Source organism: Sciurus carolinensis, assembly GCF_902686445.1.
Source record: "Sciurus carolinensis chromosome 19 unlocalized genomic scaffold, mSciCar1.2 SUPER_34, whole genome shotgun sequence".
Classification (NCBI taxonomy): Eukaryota; Metazoa; Chordata; class Mammalia; order Rodentia; family Sciuridae; genus Sciurus; species Sciurus carolinensis.
This window is the reverse complement of record NW_025920112.1, coordinates 5,363,074-5,376,827: the sequence shown is the minus strand read 5'-3', so window position 1 is coordinate 5,376,827 and position 13,754 is coordinate 5,363,074. Positions and strand designations below refer to the sequence as shown.

The window sequence follows — 13,754 nt, the reverse complement described above, 5'->3', positions numbered from 1 at the left end:
TGGCTCTGTGTAGAAAGGCTCTCACTGGGCAGTCTGCTCCGAGAGGATAGCCTTGAAGGCGCCTCCCGCCACAGAGGGCCGGGCTGCTTGGGGAAGTCCCTGGCTGCCCTGTTCTGGTCCCTGAAGCTGCTTGCGGGCCGGAGGGCTCCCCGCTGGCTCTGGGACTTGGAGCTGGTTCTGATCAGAAAGACTCTCACTGGGGGGCCTGCTCCTCAGAAGCTGGAGAAGCTGGTGGTGTGGGAGGGGCCCACTGCCAGAGTGCGCAGGGCTTACTGGGGGAGAGTCTAGCTTCCCGGCCCTGCTCCGATAAGCCACCTGCATCTGGGCCTGCCACCCAGGCCGAGCTTTACCCAGTGGGCAAGACTCACCCATGGCTCTATTTTAGTCCCAGTATCTCAATGCCTCCCCTTTTTGAATCCTTGGTTCTGGAGCGAATGGAGATGCATTCACCCTCTAGTCCGCCATCTTGGATGGCCCCAGAATTCTTTTTGTAATGTGAATTGGACTTGCAGCTTGGGAGTCCGGTGTGGAAATGTTATTTTATTTATTTATTTATTTGGGTGCTGGGGATTGATCCCAGGGTCTTGTGCTTACAAGGCAAGCACTCTACTGACTGAGCTACCTCCCTAGCCCCTGGAAATGTTATTAATGGTATGTGAGGTGTCTCCCAAATTTTCCTGTGTTGATGCAGGATTTTCAAAGGTAAAATTATTGGATTGTGAGTGCTACAACCTAAACAGTCCATCCCAGTTTGAATGAATGAATTGACCAGGTGGTAGCATTAAGTATGTGGGGGCGTTGCTGGAGGAGGTGGCCACTGGGGTGAAGCCCTGGAAGCAGTCATCTTCTTTGCATCCCCTTCCCCTTTCCCTGTCTTTGCTTCCTGGGAGCCACTTCCTGAGCAACAACCCTCTTCTATGTCTTGCCCCTTTGTGACAACAGCATGGGCACAAAGCCATGGAATTGGCAGATGATAGACTAAAACTCTGAACCCATAAGCCAATATGTCTTAACCCTTATCTGAGTTGGTTTTTAATTTGTTGTCGATGATTTGGTTTTGAGTGTGTATTTTAGTCATGTCAATGTAAAGCTGACTGACACAATTATTAAACATAATCATACAGAGTAGGGATCATATGCCATAGAGGTCAATGATGAGAAAACATATGATAACATATGATAACCAATACATCAGTCACATTATATTAACAGAATAAAGAAAAATATGTCCACAAATGGATGTGTTGATTAAAGTATTGCTGGCTTATACATATAATGAAATGTCATTCAACCTTAAGGATTGAACTAACAATACATGCTACAAGGTGGATTTTTTAAAACATTAGTCTAAGGCAAGCCAGAAAAGAAACACATGTTGAATGATTCTATTTATGCAAAATTTCAAAAATATGTAAATTCAAATATACAAAATATACTTAGTGTTTTCCAGTGAAAACAAGTAGGGTAGAGATAACAGGGGCATTGTAACAGATTAGACAGTTCATTGGAAATAAAATAACTATTTGGAAATAAGAAGTACTTGCTGTTGTACAATTTTGCAAATTCATAAAAACACTGAATTATTAACGAAGAACTGTTATAATGGTTAGTTTTATGTCATATGGATTTTATCTCAATGATAAGAAATTTTATTGTGGAAGTGAAAACAGTGTTAGATGTTTCCCACTTACAGGTTAGTGAGTGAGACTTATTCAGCATCCTGATTGTTAACTGTTCCCCATGATAACCCCTCAATCACACTGATGTAAAGGAGTGGAAATGAAAATACACAGTGAGCACCATCAGTGTCTCCTCAGTGTTACTTGTATCTCAGTAAGACTTTTGACAATGCCCAGCACAGGAGTTCCCCTGTGTCATCCACTGACCTCACTGGCATGTGGCCAGGTCACTTCTCCTGGGCTATGGAGATGCTGCTGCCTGGTGGTGTGTGCCCCCCTCCCCTGCTGTCTCTGCAGGCTGAGCTCTGACTCCCGAGGGCCTTGCTTCCTGGCAAGGCACCAAGTTCACATAAAGCAGAGATGAGTGAGCTCCCCACATCCAACATGGCACTGTGCTGGCTGGACAGTTCCCACCCTGGCTGCAGACACAGGTGAGTGGGGAAGGCAAGGAAAGACTCAGTTCTGCTCCCACTTGGTATTAGAAACAATCAGAAGTGAGTACTTGGCAGTTAGCATTCAAATGCATCTGACCATCATTTTTATTCTACTCAACAATTTGCAATCTCATCCAGAGAATCAGTTAGTCCAGGAAACAAACCATAAATTCTGTAAAGAATAACAAATCCAGAGATGTCTTATAAACTCTGTAGTATTTGGTATGTTTCCTAGTGCTTCATTAGTAATGGACCTGGTGTGTCATGGACAAGTGCAATGTTTGCAAGTACATCATGTAATAGTTCTTCATGTTACCTCTTATGTGTTTAAAATTATTCCTTTCATATTACTTTTACTGACCACATGCTTAGGATATGCACAGAATTATCTGCAGAGATTCAAAATATAACAAAGAAATTCATTCATATTAAGGCAAGAAGGACAAGTTCCCACAAACCTGGCAGATTATATGTTGGTAGATAAGAATTTATTTAGCAAATAAAATATTATTTTTTCAGTGGCTTTGGAAATAAAACATCTAACATTTTAAACAATTTTCAATGAAGCATTTTGAATTCATCAATCTCACATTTTGTCCTGATCAAAATTATGTTTTCCTTTTGAATACTTTTTCACATTTCATTGTAAAGGTATATCAGGTGCGATGAGGATATGGATCCCCTGGGAAAAATTGAAAACTAAAATTGATCAGCCTTTGTAAGCATATTATAAAGGTCAGGATGTAATAATGTGCCCTTCAGCATTCCTCAATGACTGATCATTAGCATTAAGTCACAATTGTTAATAGGAAAAAAATGTAATTTTGAAAATAGTTAATAACTGTGTTTTATAATCCAAGCTGTCCTTTTCATTTTTAAATGCAATCCATTTCCCATATGCTTCCTTATGTTAAGCTCTATTAGGAGAAAGACCAAAATGAAAACTTCCAGCTTTCACCCTTACAGAGGAAAGAACTTGGAGTAGTCCGTCTTCATACTTCTGACATTAAACATGTTATTTCTTCTCCTACTTCTTTTTCCTGACCCACATGCTACCTGATCTTCATATTTATTTTTCAATCTTCTTATTTTTCTGGGGCATTTTCAATTATTTTCACTCCACGAAGGACAATAGAGTTCTGAACACTCTAAAATTATTGAGGTCAAACTAGAGAAACTAAATCTTATTTTTTATTTTAAATCCAGGATTTATAAAGTAATCATATTGTAGATGTGCAAGAGTATTCTGAGTTTCTATGAAAGTTAGGATGATGATTCATATATTTATTGTATCAAATCCATAATCTGAAGTTCCTTTGAGACTAATCCATGAGAAAATAAGTCAAATTTAGAGAAAAGTTTTTCAGGTTATGCTTAAAGCCCATAAGCAAAGAAGAACATAGATTACATTCATATGATTGAAACTACTTACTGGAGAATTTACCACAATATATATGAGAAACTAAAACAGTACATGGTTTAGTAGAAAAATATAATCCCAGTACATGTCTCTGTATTTCTGTGCCAGCTTTGAAATACAAAATGCACAGTTAATTTTCCATCTTATATTTGACACAAATGCCTGGAGTTGATCAGCAATAACCCATGCAGAGCGTGGGGGTCACTAGCAAGGGTGAAAAGTTGCAAGGTGTTTAATATAAATTTATCTTATCACCCATCACCTTCTGAATTTGTCATATATGTTTACACTCTTACATACTATATTACAGATTTTGTCCTCTAATAATAATCAAATTACTAAAAAAACAATACTTTTCTTCTTTTCAAAATGTCACCATCTCTTTATCCTCCTAGGAAACCAGTCATGTTTGTGTCATCATAATGTTTGTTGAGCAAGCACTGCTGTAAATAGACCTTACCTTGCAAGTGTACAAGGGTGCTGGGCTTGATGACCTCACCCCAGCCTGCACTGTGTGTGCTGCAGCAGTGAAGAAGGGTGAGAGCCTGCTTTGGAGCTCTTCATCTGTCAATCAGTGGAAGAAAAAAGGTCAGTCTAGGTGAGTGGTCAGTCAACAATGCCACGAGGCATTAGTTAATGGACCATGTGCAGGAAGTCATGCATTTGCTACTCAAAGATAAAATGATGAGTGATACATGGACCAAAACATGATTACATACTCATTAACCAAAAGGTAGTATAACATGTTGATTTCTAACACTACACAAAATCTGAAGAAAAATTGGAGATTATGGAAAATATTACAAAAGAAAGGAATCATCTGATTCTCCTTGAAAGATCATTACACAAAAATTGGAAAATTAAACATTAGATCATAGTAAAAACCAACAATGAATAAGAGGGTCCTTCAGGTGGAAAGCCATGTTTGCTTCAGGGAGGAATGAGGGATGGGGATACACAGATTGCAGGTAGACCCAGTAAGACCACTTGACTTCACACTTACTCTCAAATTAGCACCAATTTACCAGTGTCCTTCCAGCCATTCCTGACTCTGGTGGACACACACACTGTCAGAGGATCCAAGGCAGGCTTCACAGGATGATCATGTTTCTATGGGTGAGTGTGGTTAACCTGGCAAGGTGCTGAAGAGGACCTGAGTTTGCACAGGGCAGAGAAAATGAAGGTGTAGGAGACATGGAGTTGAACTGGACTCAACTGCTAGAAAAGTGCTGCAACAATGAGCTAAACCTTCCACTCAGTGTGTAGAGTCAGTGTCTTTCTGTATGATTATGACATTGTGGAGAAAAGAATATAATGGAAAGTGCCAGCAAGGAAATGGCAAATGATTGTATAACCAAAGGAATCCTCAACTTCACGGTGCTGAACACAGAGTAAAAGCATACTAAGGTAAAATTAGAACTATAGGAGAATGTAGGCTGGGCTGGAACCTGGAGGATGTTAACACATTACAATGGTCCATCGGAGAAGAAATCAGAACCCCAGAGGGAGCTGGAACTGGTCTGGCTGAGGGTGTGTGGCCATGAGCCTAAGACAGAGTGGACAACTGAGGGGAGTCCAGGTGCAGTCAGGGCACCTTAGATTGACACAGCACTGGACCTTCAGCCTGGAATGGGAAAGTTTGAATTCCTTAGATGGTTTACTCATGAGAAAAATTTAATCATGTTCCTGAAGATAAATACTCCACCATTATATATAGATTCCTATCTGAAAATAGAAAAAAATAATTACAATTTGAATTTTAATGATAATTTGTAATAATTGTGGATACAATGATAAAATAAGTTTGGATTACATTTATGGAAAATAAATATGTTAACTAAATAACAGAGCATTAAGAACACCCTGACAGACAGGGGGACCTGCAGCAGAGGAGGTGGGAAACCCCAGCAAGTGGTCTGCATGGGAGTCTCTTGAGGTCATGGGAGGTAAGATGTAGGAAATGAGTACAAGCCCTGCTTGTCACTCCCAACACTAGGCTGCAGAGTTCCAGGCCTACCCTAGGAGGTACACTCAGCTTAGAAATAATTATGTATCCAAAAACCAGGAGAGATATTTCCTCTTCAGGGAATGTAATCAAAAATTCAGGAAAATTCTGTGCACGTGAATACGTAAAGTGATTTTGTTAATCATGCTTTGCTTTTTCTCTCTTGCACTTTATCTTCTAGACAACCAAAATTTCCAGTAAATGACCAATTTCTCCAGAGTAACTGAATTTCTCCTCCTGGGCTCTCCTCATGGCTGGAATATGAGAGTCCTGTATTTCACAGTATTCCCACTGATATACCTGGGTACCTTGTTAGGGAATCTTCTGATCATCACTGTCACCACTGCTGACCAGAACCTGCACAAGCCCATGTATTTCTTCCTCAGGAACCTGTCCATCTTGGACATGTGCTTCATTTCCATCAATGTCCCCAATGACTGTGTCAACTGCATCACTGGCAAGAGGGCCATTTCAGTGGCTGTTTGTGAAACCAAGATCTTGGTCATTTTTTGTGCATTTGTGGAAATTATGTTTCTCTCCATCATGGCCTGGGACCACTATGTGCCCATCTGTCAGCCCCTACAGTACCCCATCATCATAAACCTTCAGGTTTGTGTCCGCATGTCCCTGGCTTCCCTGCTCAGTGGCCTGGTGTATGCAGGTGTGCACACTGGGAACACCTTCTGGCTGTCCTTCTGTCAGTCAAACTTGGTCCTTCAGTTCTTCTGTGATGTCCCCTCTCTGCTGAGGCTCTCCTGCTCTGACACCACCAGCAACATGGTCCTTCTTCTTGTTTCTATTATAATGACTGTGGTGGCTGCTTTGGTATAATAATCATGTCATGTATTCACATATTTTCTGCTGTGCTAAATTCTACCACCAGAGCCCTAGGGAAGGCCTTCTCTACCTGCACCCCTCACATCTTTGTGGTGTCTGTTTCCTCAGTTCCATCACAGGTGTGTACCTGAGACCTTCAGCAACCTCTGACACACGCCAGGTCATGCTTCTCTCTGCCTCTTATACCATGGTTCCTCCATTCTTGAATCCTCTCATCTACATTCTCAGGAATAAACAGGTTAAAAAAGCTGTTGGGAGATTAATACATAGACAGTTATTCTCAGGCCAAAGAAAAAGATGTGTTTCATTATTATCCTCATTTCACTCATTCAAGTTCATAATTATATAAATCTCTTTGAATCTGGGCTTTACAAGTTCTACTGCTTACCTTAACATCATCCGAAAAAGACTGAGTTATATAAATTTTCAATATAAAAATTTTGTGAATTACACTACCATTTCTAGTCTTTCTTCATAAAATGACAATAGGTTCAACTATAGGAAAAGGTAAAGCAGTGAAATTTTTAAATTTAAACCATATGTGAGTAAACATGCAAAGCTATGAAAACAATTGAATACATTTTTGAAGTAATACATTTTCTTACAGTCACAAATAATGTTACTAAATATCATTCTGATAAAAAGGTGTTTTTCTCTGCATTCCTCTGCTTTTGAGAGGGTATGGATGTATAAATTAAACTGGAAACTCTTGGCAGAGGAGTCACCCTATTTCTCTAGGACTCAGCAACTTGGTCCACCTGCCATTGAGTAGTACTGGTGTGGTGGACATGACTCTGAGCATCCTCAGGAATATTCTCAGAGCACACGGGCTGCTGTTGGCTGCCAGCATCAGTATAACTCCAAACTGTGCTCTAGAAAACCCTGTTTTTACATTGCTTGCTGTAGCTCAGAGGCTCAAAGCATCCCTCCATGCAAGAAGCCCACTGGACAACTAGATTTGCTCCAGCCCTGAGCAGAGGGTTACCACCTCCACAGAGGCCATCTGCCTAGGAGGCCAGGCCGCCACCTCACATGCCCCACCCTGACTAGTGTACTGTGCATGAGCTTTGATAAATAAAGTGTGGATAAGGAGTCTGCAATTGGCTCAGGCTTGGGTGATGTTGCTGAGTTCTCTGGGGTCTACAGAGGTTGGCATAAACAACAATTCCAATAGTCACTTTCAGACCAAGACCAGGATCAGTCAGAATTCCCCTACAGGTGATAGGGATCCTCTCCCTCAAAGGCCTGCAGGGCTATTAGCCCTGTGATCCCTGCACTCCTCCATGGCTCCAAGAAGCCTATTCCCATCCTCCATTATTCAAAACTATTTTTTTTCTAATTACTTAATCATTACTTCTCAGAAATACACACAAAAAATAGAGGAATCCTTTTTATCTTTTCTCCCTCCCTGTGGGAACACTGTTTATGGACCTAAAGAGGTTTTCACCCATACAACCCTTGTCCATGAACATTATCTCTAGACAGCTGACTTGATTTTGTTTTCACAATGCTTTTTCTATTCTTGTACTTTGTCCCCAGAGATTGGGGAATGTTATAGTAGAAAAGTGATGAAAAGGAAAAGCACAAACCTTATAAAACCTAGACAGATTAAGAGTCCACATGAGATTGGTCTAGTTTTAAGAAGCTACATAGTTCTGATGACTAGCATGGTGTCCTCCTCACCATGAGTCAGGAGGAATAGCCATAATGGCATGGAGGCAGCCTTCCATGGCCAAGATTCTGCTGAAATCTTGAGGGAGATGGTAGGAGGATGCTCACTGGTCACTCTGTGACCTCCTTCAGCATGCTTCCCTCTTGGTTCATCATGATCAGTGTTTCTCCAATATGCTAGGCTCTGGGCCCCAGGCAAATTGGTCTGTACACATAAAAGTGCCATAGGTTAAAATATACTTTCGTTACTTCGAATTTTCAGGAATGCAGCTATCCAACCAGGACCAACTCAATTACTGACACTGTTCCTGAACATTTTCCTTCTTTTCATTGGTCATAAGACTTTAAGTCACATAAACTTGTAGACATAGTAACTAACATTGTCTCCTTTGCCTGAGTCATTTACACTGTACACTTTTACCATACTGTGAAACCCTCAGCTTTCTGGCGCAGTTGCTCCCTGAGTCCTCCAATCTATCACACTTCCTGACCTAAAGTCCGAGATGTGCATCTGTCTTGGTGACTGTTAAGATAGCATCTTGGTTCTTTCTCTCTTTGAATAGATTGACAGCAAATTATCATTATAACAGGCATAGAGTAGGGGATGACCAGCTAAAGATAGTATGGAAAATGCCAGAAAAAAAGAAAAGAAGACCGCAGAACAATTCCCTCATAAGAGCCTAGGAAACCTTTTCAACAAAATCTGCCTAAACAGAGTACACCTACCATGAGCACATCAACACCATTATAAACCATGTTCATATGGAATCCTTCCCAGCATGCAATGGAGACTCAACAGACAATCACCAGTGAATTCCCCATTGTGTTAACAGTGTGAAGGTCAAAACATCCATCAATGGACATGCAGATTTTTAAAATGCTGGTATCACATTCATCTCTTAATGTAATGATAAAAGTGATAAATGCTACAATGTGCACTAGTTTCAAAAACATCTGGATGAGCCCATTCATAAAAAAGAACACATATTGAATAATTCTAGTCATACAAAGTAATCAGGGCATATAAATTCAACCATGGACTCTCAGTGGTCATATTTGCAGCAGCAGATGTTGGCATCTGCCATACTACTGAATGTGTTTCCTTTGGGCTTCAACCTAGGAGATTTCCTTTGGGGCACCACAGACAGCAAGCCAAGATGGTTTATGAGTGAAAACATGATGAACAAAGGCTTTAGAAAATCCCGCCACTGCTAAAGAAGTCCCATGTCTGGACATCACCCTCCGGAGGACCATGAGATACTGACCTTTTTTACCCATGTTCTGTTAAGCCCAAAGAATTTAATTCTTTTTAAAAATTGCCTACTTTCATTGTCAATAAGCAGCAAATTATTTAATATGGAATTCAGTTACACAAGGAAGTTTCCTTAAATAGAATTTGTTCTAGAAACTGTAAGGTCTCAATGAATATGCAGATTTTAACAACTTCCTGATTTTTGTTCATACAAAATTAAAATTGAAATATAAACCCACAAGATCATTAAGTGGCTTCTTTTTGATGAATAATGTGAAAGTGCATTTTCCAAACCTTCCAAATGTGTGACAGACTTTAATAAAAGTGAATGCTCAAATAATCCTCGTGACACCTCCCCTTTATTAGAGCCACTGATACTGACTACAGTCATCACCTCCAAGGGAGAATTTCAGAACTGGTCTGGCCGGTTACCAGCACTTTGTAGTCTATTGATTCTGAAATCACAACATCTGTAAGCATGCATTTGAGACCCTTCAGAAGATATGTGATGTCTCTACTGATATTTTAGATAGTGAAGTTTCAGATCACACTGTCAATATCAAGATTCCTGAATGTTTACAGTTCTTCTAGCACTGTAGCCCCAATAAAAGGTTTCATTCTCTTGCATGTGTCTCTCAGTTTATCATTAGTAGGATTCAAGCTCTGATGTTTCACATTGATTCTTTTATTGAAAATCTCTTTGCATTGCCCAGTGATGAGGAACCAAAGGTACAAATCATGTGTTTTGGGCCCTTGTCATCTGTCTTGAAGTTTGAATGGATTGCCTGCTTCCTCACATGAAAAATGAGGCACCTTGATTTTTGGAGCAATTGCTGAAGGTTGTATGCAGGGCATGATTCCATAACTGTCTGAGCTTACTCTTAATCTTATTCAGTTCTTCTATGGCAAAAAGTCCCTTGTGCATTCCATCACATTCTGGACACTTAGCCACTGTGTACACTGGGTAGTCAGCCAGTCACCAGACACATACCTGGAGCCATTAATGACAGAGTTGCTAAAGCTTGTGCTAGACAGGAACAGAAAGTAGGAGGCCTGCAGTGCCTTTGATACCCTTAAAGATGAGATTTGTTCAGAACTTGCTCTTACCTTGCTTATATGCTTGATACCTGGGTCTTCACATTTATAAAATACCAAATTAAGTAACTACTTGTTGTTTATGATGACATAGAAATGCAAGCAGATTCAATAGAATATTATTTAAACCAACAGAACATATTCAGAAGCTAATTCCTTCACTGATCCAGAAATGGAGTATTTGAGAGGATGAGAACAGAGATCTCTTTCCTTTACTTGAGTGCATATCTTCAGTTGTCATGACCCTGCAGTCTTGCTTCCTTCCATACTGTGAACCTATCACCATGGCATGAACCAAGTACAGAAGACACTTCCACAAGCCCTACTAAGCAATGCTCAACTAGTTCAATATGAGGCTCCAGGAAAAGATTTTATGAGAGTGGCTATTGATTTACTCTGTGGCCTGACTGAAGGACTCGGAGGTAACATTGAACAGCCAGTAGCCCAAAACAATTTCCTAACACTAATGTACCAGTGTATGGTGGTGAAAATGCCACGAGTTTGACAGAGATACTTTTCCCTATTAGATGACCTGACTGAAGCTTGCTTTCAGCATGTTAAAATTTGTAGAGTCTATTTCATGCTGATATTGGGAACCAACCAAAATTCGAAGTCATTTTAGGCTGCAACAATGCACTTGGGCAACTGGAGGAATCTCCATTCAAATGGGTATAAATATGCAGGTTTAGTTTCCTACTGTTGTACTAGCTTGTAGAAATCACTAACATCCCAACACACTAAAGACCTTGTTACAGAATACAGCAATATCAAGTGGTTGTCTTGGTTCTGTGGGCTCAAAGGTGACCCCCATTCTACAGCAGTTCATAATACCCTGGTGTAACTGTCTGAGAAACATAGGAGACAATAAAGAAAAGAACTCAGCATTCCATGTGTTTGTACCATGACTAGTGTGATTCCTAGTGGTGTAATCCAGAATTTTATACTTTTTTATGATGCCGTTTCATCATGGATTGACCCTAAAGATGATCTCAGAGAGATGTTCTGTAAGATCCTTCATGGATTTAAAAATCAAGTTGGGGGTAAACATTGAAGACATTTCTCAGACCATTTTCTCTTCCCTTCAAGAGTGTCCTGCAGTTTTTTTTTTTTTTGGTGCTTAATCTAGTATGCTTAAACTGCAGTCCTCAAGAGACTGTAAGGGAGCTCAAGCACCCATGGAACATGGTATCCTTTATGGGGGGAAGCATGTACCAGTAAGGAATAGAGATTATTCCCAACTCTACTGGGAGGGCCTTAAGGGAGGTGTGACATCATGTATTAAGTCGATGTTGGGAAATATTTTAACATATGGAACCATTGTAGGTAGAAATCTGTCTTCAATTACAACTCTGTACTAGATGTGAAGAAAGAAAAAAATCTATTCAGTCTATTCACAAAACAGCACATTCTAAATATTATGAGGAATTGTACAAAACAAGAACCACATAAATGATGCATAGGGATAAGAAAGGGAAAAAAATCTGTAATGCACAATAAAGGAAACCTAAGAATGGAGGCTAGAAACACTAAAAATCTTTATTTTTAAATTGAATGGGTTTTATATCAATATGCCCACATTATGGTACCTTGTTTTGCATGCTGTTGAAGAGCTACACAAACAAAGCTAATAGAATTATAAATCAGCTGACCTTCCCACTGTAGAATCAGGATCTTGGAAATAACATTTTGAGCCCCTCCCAAATGTTGGAAATAAAACAAATCAAATTAAAATAATAAAACCAAAGGTTTCAAAATGGCGGACTAGAGGATGGCTGCATTTCATATTGCTCCAGGTCTCAGGATTCAAGAAGAGGAGATATGGAGAGACTTCGGGTCCACCCAAAGCCGCCAGTTGAGTCTTTTCTGTTGTGGAGACATCCCAGATGGGGCAGTAGTCCCAGAACGCAGGGAACTTTGTGAAGTAGAGTAGCCCAATGAGAAACCCCTACCCCTGCTCGAGTAGTGAACTTGGACAACTGGGAGCATTGTAGAGGTGGGTCACTCAGCACAACGCTTCAACTCGGAGCAACGCACTGGAGCTCCAGGAGGCTGCCCAGAGGAGCAGGCGAGCAGTGAGTTGTTTGACTCAGAGGACCACACTGGAACCACAGGTGGCTGCCCGGAGGAGGAGGAGGAACACAGCAGGTTGCTTGGTCTCAGAGTCACTGCACTGGAACTCTAGGTGGCTGCCAAGAGGAGGAGGCGTGGGCAGGTCACTTGGATTCGAAGCAACTGCACTGGGGCTCTGGGTGGTTGCTGGATGGAGGAGGTGCACAGGGAGTTGCTTGGACTTGGAGTGACAACAGCAGAACTCAGGGCAGTTTCCTGGAGGAGGAGGAGTGTGGCAGGTTGCTCGGACTTGGAGAGACCACATGGAACACTGGGTGGCTGCCCGGAGGAAGAGGCATGTGGTGGGTCACTTGGACTCAGAGTGACCGTACCAGAGCTTGGGTGGCTTCCCAGAGGAGGAGGCATGCGGCGGGTCACTTCCAGGCAATTAGGTGCAGAGCACGGTCCCAGGACTTAGGTGCCTTCTGGGTGGAGGAGCCACACAGAGACAAGCTGAGGGGTGGAGTGAAGGTTCCAGGACTGCGGGCAGCTTCTCTGTGGAGGGGAAGCCTAAGAAGACTCTTCTGCACAGGACGAGGATCCCCAGCCCAGGAGGTAGGTCCAGGACTCTGAGAACATTGCAGAGGAAGGCTGCCCAGTCAAGGCAGTAATTGTGGATTGAGGTGAACCTCTAGGAGGGAAACTGACCAGCGAGACCTCCCCACAGGGTGAGTCTTCCCTACCGGGTGAGGTTTTTCCACAAGGATGGTAAAACCAGAGACACAGGTCCAAACAGGCCTTGCCTCAGCCTGCAGCCCAGTTCCCCTTTGGATGACCATTGGTCAACAAGTGGAGGCAACTCTCCCCACTAGCAGGGAATATAACCCACCTGAAGGCCACCACCCCTAGAGAGGCAGCTTCCTTGTGGAGCACTGCATTATCAACTTCCTCCAAGACTTCAGTCTACTGAAGGCTAAGAGGTGATATACTAGAAATCTTCAGGGACATTGTAAGTCAATAGAGGGAATCTGCAAGATCTCAGCGGTCCACTGATACCTGAACAATATGAGAAAACAAGGGAAGAAAATGCCCCAAACAAATCTAGATGTTACATCAATAAAATCCAATGACAAAATGGCAGAAGAAATGACAGAAATGGGGTTCAGAAAGTACATAATTAAAATGATCAGGGAAGAAAATGAAGAGATGAAAGAGTAAATGCAGGCATTTAATGATGAGATGAAAGAGCAAATGCAGGCATTGAATGATGAGATGAAAGAGCAAATGCAGGCATTGAATTATCGCATCAATC

General features: G+C 41.4%; 1 pseudogene; it reads left to right on the top strand.

The window, feature by feature from the left end:
* The first annotated feature begins 2,063 nt into the window (after positions 1-2,063).
* Positions 2,064-12,249, top strand: LOC124973522 (transportin-1-like; annotated as a pseudogene).
* The last annotated feature ends 1,505 nt before the right edge of the window (positions 12,250-13,754 follow it).